This window comes from Pangasianodon hypophthalmus, chromosome 29, assembly GCF_027358585.1.
Source record: "Pangasianodon hypophthalmus isolate fPanHyp1 chromosome 29, fPanHyp1.pri, whole genome shotgun sequence".
NCBI classification, from domain to species: Eukaryota; Metazoa; Chordata; class Actinopteri; order Siluriformes; family Pangasiidae; genus Pangasianodon; species Pangasianodon hypophthalmus.
Window position 1 is genome coordinate 15,318,955 of NC_069738.1, and position 6,552 is coordinate 15,325,506.

The following is a 6,552-nucleotide window of genomic DNA, read 5'->3' on the forward strand; positions in this document are numbered from 1 at the left end:
AAAAACTACGTTTTCAACAATATCCATATGTGTGTGCACAGGGTCTTAAAGTAAACCCTGGAGACGCCACTATCAGCTTCAACATGGCCAGCGAGTTAGAACACAACTGCCGGCTGCTCCATGACCAGGGGGGCAGAGCCATAGAAGAAACGTCTGAAACTTTTACAGTGAGCCATAAGTTCACCCAAACCTCTGGTGTTATAGTCCCCTCCGAAAGTATTGGAACAGCAAGGCTTTTGTTTTTGCTGTACACTGAAGACATTTGGGTTTGAGGTCAAAAGATGAATATGAGACGATCAGAACTTCAGTTTTCATTTCCTGATATTTACATCTAGACACATTAAACGACTTGGGACATGGCAACTTTTGTTTGAACCCACCCATTTTTCAAATGATCAAAAATATTGGAACGTGACCGACAGGTGTTTCTTGTTGCCCAGGTGAGCTCCGTTAGATCGGCTGGTTAAACAGTTTTAATAGCTCTGAATATCTGATCTTGGTTTGAGCCCTGGGTTTTACCTGTGAAGTCTGCAATTGTTAAAAAGGATAAACCAACATGAAGATCAGAGAAGCTGAGAAAAGAGGGAAAATCATTCAGAGCCATTACACAAGCATTGGGCATAGCCAATACAACAATTTGGAATGTGCTGAAAAAGAAGGAAATCACTGGTGTACTAACAAGCAGACATGGAACAGATCGGATGAGGAAAACAGCAGCAGGTGATGACAGATTCACTGTGAGAGCTGTGAAGAAAAACCCAAAAACAACAGTCATTGACATCACAAACAACCTCCACAGGGCAGGGTGAAGGTACCACAATCCACTGTTTGAAGAAGACTTATAGAGAACAGAAATATGGAGGCCACACCACAAGATGCAAACCTCTCATCAGCAGTAAGAGTCAGAAGGCCAGACTGGAATTTGCAAAGAAATACAGAGATGATCCACAAAGGTTCAGGAACCAAAATTAACCTCTACCAAAGTGATGGAAAGGCCAAAGTGTGGAGAAAGAAAGGATCTGCTCATGATCCTAAACATACATTGTCAACAGCTCATGGGTGAAGCATGGTGGAGGTAGTGTCATGGCTTGGGCTTGCATGGCTGCTTCTGGAACAGACTCACTCATCTTTATTGATGAAGGAACTCATGATGGTAGCAGCAGAATGAATTCAGAAGTCTAAAGAACCTTTCTGTCTGCCAATTTACAGAGAAATGCATCCAATCTAATTGGGAGGAACTTCATCATGCTTCAAGACAATGTTATGGCTGATCGGTGTAGAATGTCTTTGTATGCTGTAGCTTTACAATTTCCCTTCACTGGAACTAAGAGACTGAAACCTGTTCCAGCATGACGATGCCCCTGTGCACAAAGCGAGCTCCATGAAGACATGGTGTGTGAAGGTTGGAGTGGAAGAACTCGAGTGTCCTGCACAGAGCCCTGACCTCAACCCCACTGAACACCTTTGGGATGAACTGGAACACCGACTGCACCCCAGACCTCCTCGACATCCCAACCTCAGCGCCTGACCTCACTAATGCTCTTGTAGCTGAATGAACACAAATCCCCACAGCCACGCTCCAACATCTAGTGGAAAGCTTCCCAGAAGAGTGGAGCTCATTATAACAGCGAATTACAATTCCATGCTAATCACAGGCAGTTGCTTTAAGATGCCTGGCTTCTCCTAAAATTTCATTAAGATGTGGCAGTGAAGTGTTTACCAAAGTGTTTATATTATATTATTTTTTCAAATATCTCACTACACCGTAGCACTGTTCATTCGATAAACTTAAACTGTTTTCGGTGAACAGCGCAGCCTGCATGAAAATCTCCTCTGAATCCCTGACAGAAAGCTAACAGACACCCATTGAAGTCTGTGCTTCAACTAGTGTCTGTTATGTGTTTGTGTACTTGCTGTTTTAATGGGCCAAAAGATTAAAGCTCATTGGACAACAGGCTTTTCAATTCAATTTTATTTATATAGGGTTTTTAACAATGAAGACTCTGGGAGATTACTGATAAAACTGTGCAGTGGCTGATGTGAATGTACGTTTGACGTGGTAGCGTCGAAAGGTGCGTATATTATGATTGAAACAGTTTAAGATAGCTTAGTCTGAGATAGCTTCAGACTGTGGAAATGTGACTTTCTTTAATCCGAATGTTAGTATTAAATCAAGAGTGTGACTACCCTCATGAGTGGATCCTATTACATTCTGCTTGACCCCTACTGAATCTAACATGTTATTTTGAGTCCCATCCTACGAACGTCCAGAAAGGTCATGCATTTCTTTTTTTTCCTTGTGATCTCAAGATAACCATAGCTGTTTTCTTGAGCTCACAACTTATTTTTCTCAAATGTCGAAATGCACTATTAGGCATACATACTATGCCTAATGGATGAGCGCATCCATTTTTACTTTAATCAGGGAGTACTTTAACAGAAAACAGCTGGTATAGTGATAGACTTGTGGCCTTACAGCTCTGAGGTTGCAGAGCCTAATATTGTGTAGGTCCCCCATGCTGTGACTCGTCAAGGCATGGACTCCACAAGATCTCCGAAGGTGTGTGTGGTTTCTGGCACCAAGTCTTTAGCAATAGATTCCTTTAAGTCCTGTAAGTAGCGAGGTGGGGCCTCCATGGATCGGACTTGTTTGTCCAGCACGTCCCACAGATGCTCGATCGGATTGGGATCTGGGGACTTTGGAGGCCAAGTCAACACCTTGAGCTCTTTGTTATGTTCCTCAAACCATTCCTGAACAGTTTCTGCAGTGTGTCAGGGAGCATCATCCTGCTGAAAGAGGCCACTGCCATTAGGGAATACCGTTGCCATGAAGGGGTGTAACTCGGTCTGCAGCAATGTTTAGGTAGGTGGTACGTGTCAAAGTAACATCCACATGAAGGCCAGGACCCGAGGTTTCCCAGCAGAACATTGCCCAGAGCATCACACTGCCTCCGCCAACTCGCCTTCTTCCCATAGTGCATCCTTGTGCCATCTCTTCCCCAGGTAAGCGACACACACACACACCTGGCCGTCCACATGATGTAAAAGAAAACGTGATTCATCAGACCAGGCCACCTTCTTCCATTGCTCCATGGTCCAGTTCTGATGCTCACATGTCCATTGTAGGAGCTTTGGGTGGTGGACAGGGTCAGCATGGGCTCTCTGACCGCTCTGCAGCTACGCAGCCCCATACGCAGCAAGCTGCACTGCACTGTGTGTTCTGCCTCCTTTCTATCAGAGCAGCATTAACTTATTCAGCAATTTGTGCTACAGTAGCTCTTCTGTGGGATCGGACCAGACGGACCTTCACTCCACACACACATCAGTGAGCCCTGGGAGCCCATGACCCTGTCGCTGGTTCACCGGTTGTTCTTCCTTGGACCACTTTTGGTAGGTACTAACCACTGCACACCGGGAACACCCCACAAGACCTGCTGCTTTGGAGAAGCTCTGACCCAGTCGTCTAGACATCACAATATGGCCGTTGTCAAAGTCGCTCAGATCCTTACGCTTGCCCATTTTTCCTGCTTCCAACACATCAACTTCGAGAACTGACTGTTCACTTGCTGCCTAATATATCCCTCACCTTTACAGGTGCCACTGTAACGAGATAATCAATGTTATTCACTTCATCTGTCAGTGGTTTTAATGTTATGGCTGACCGGTGTAGACAGTATTACCAAAATTATGTCACTGTCCAAATACTTGTGAAGCTGTGTGTGTGTGTGTGTGTGTGTGTGTATGTATATATATATATATATATATATATATATATATATATATATATATACACACACACACACACACACACACACACACACACACACACATATATATATATATATATATATATTTATATTATGATATACACACACACACACACACACACCTTCACAGGTTCATAAGTATTTGGACAGTGACATAATTTTGGTAATTCTGTCTATACACCACAATGGATTTGAAAGATGTGATTCAAGATTATTAAAATGAATATAAAAGATTGACTGAAGTGTAGACTCTCAGCTTTAATTCAAGGGGTTTAACAAAAAATATTCCATTAACCAATTAGTAATTACAGCTATTTTTTTTTACAGATTCTCTCCATTTTCACAGGCTCAAAAGTAATTGGACAGTTGACCTATGCGCGGTTTCATGGCCAGCTGTGGCCTGTTTCCTTGTTACTTCATGATAAATTAAGGAGATAAAAAGGTCCGGAGTTGATTCCAAGCATTGAATTTGCATTTGGTAGCTGTTCATGGGAACTCTCACAATGTGGTCCAAAGAGGTGTCATCATTAGGCTGAAAAAACAAAACAGGCCTAACAGAGAGATAGCAGAAACTTTAGGAGTGACCAAATCAACAATTTGGTACATTCTTAAAAAGAAGAATTGCACTGGCGAGCTCAGCAACACCAAAAGGCCTGGAAGACCACGGAAGACAACTAAAGTGGATGATTGCAGAATTCTTTCCTTGGTGAAGAAAAACCCCTTCACAACATCTAGACAAGTCAACAACACTCTGGAGGAGGTAGGTGTATCATTGTCAAAGTCTACAATCAAGAGATGCCTTCATGAATGTATAGATGTTTTACATCAAGATGCAAACAACGGGTAACACTCAAGGACAGAAAAGCCAGATTAGACTTTGCTTAAAAAAAAAAAAAAAAAACCCTCTTTAAAAAAGCCTGACCAGTTCTGATGCAAGATTAACTTGTATGATGAGAAGAGAAGAGTGTGGAGAAGGAAAGGAGCGCTTATGATCAAAAGCACACCACATCATCTGTCAAACATGTGGAGGCAGTGTTATGGCATGGGCATGTATGGCTGCCAATGGAACTGGGTCACTGGTGTTTATTGATGATGTGACTGCTGATAGAAGCAGCAGGATGAATTCTGAAGTGTATAGAGCTAAACTTTCTGCTCAGATTCAGTCAAATGCTGCAAAACTGATAGGATGGTGCTTCACAGTACAGATGGATAATAACCAAAAACATACCGCAAAAGCAACCCAAGAGCTTCTTAAGGCAAAGAAAAGGAAAGTTCTTAAATGGCCGAGTCAGTCACCTGACCTCAACCCAATAGAGAAAGCTTTTCACTTACTGAAGACAGAAAGACCCACAAACAAGCAGCAACTGAAGGCGGCTGCAGTAAAAGCCTGGCAAAGCTTCTCAAGGGAGGAAGTTCAGCATTTGGAGATGTCCATGGGTTCCAGACTTCAGGCAGTCATCGACTGCAAAGGATTTGCATCCAAGTATTAAAAATAAAAACTCCAAATTTATGATTTGATAGTTTGCCCAATTACTTTTGAGCCTGTGAAAATGGCTGTAATTCCTAAACAATTAATGCAATATTTTTGTTAAACCCCTTCAATTAAAGCTGAAAGTCTACACTTCAATCACATCACTGCTTCATTTCAAATCCATTGTGGTGGTGTACAGAGGCAAAATTACCAAAACTGTGTCACTGTCCAAATACTTATGGATCTGACTGTGTGTGTGTCTGTGTGGGTGTTTGTGTGGGGGTGTGTGTATATATATATATATATATACATATATATATATATATATATATATATATATATATAATATACATACACACATATATAGAGTGCCAGTCAAACCTTCTCCTTCAGTGGTTTTTCTTTATTTTTATTATTTTCAACATTGTACATTAATACTGAAGGCATCCAAACTATGAAAGAACACGTATGGAATTATGTAGTAAACAAAAAAGTGTTAAACAACCCAGAATATGTTTTATATTTTAGATTGTCCAAAGTAGCTACATTTAGCTTTGATGACAGCTTGGCACACTCATGGCTTTCTCTCATCAGATTCACGAGGTAGTCACCTGGAATTGTTTTCAGTTCACAGGTGTGCCTTGTCAAGAGTTAATCTGACATTTCTTTCCTTCTTAATGTGCTTTAGACCATCGGTTGTCTTGTGCAATAGCCCTAGTAGTGCTACTACAACTACTGTACAAATCCATATTATGCAAAGAAACACTCAGTTAAGTAAAGAGAAAAGACAGTCCATCATTACTTTAAGAAATGAAGGTCAGTCAATCCGAAAAATATCAAGAACTGAATGCAACCCCAAGTGCAGTCGCCAAAACCATCAAACGCTATGATGAAACTGGCTCTTGTGAGGACCGTCCCAGGAAAGGAAGACCAAGAGCTGCCTCTGCTGCAGAGGATAAGTTTATTAGAATTACCAGCCTCAGAAACCACCGATTTACAGCACCTCAGATAAAAGCCCACATAAATGCTTCTCAGAGTTCAAGTGGAAGACATATTTCAACATCCACTGTTCAGAGGAGACTGCGTGAGTCAGGCCTTCATGGTCAAATTGTGGCAAAGAAACCATTACTTCGGAAGAACAACAAGCAGAAGAGACTCAAGAAACAGAATTTTCTCAAAGAAAAGGAATGGACATTAGATCATTGGAAAACTGTCCTTTGGTCTGACGAGTACAAATTGGAAATTTTTGGTTCCTGGACATTCAGGAACAGACAGTTCCTGAATGTATGGTTCCCACTGTGAAGCATGGAGATG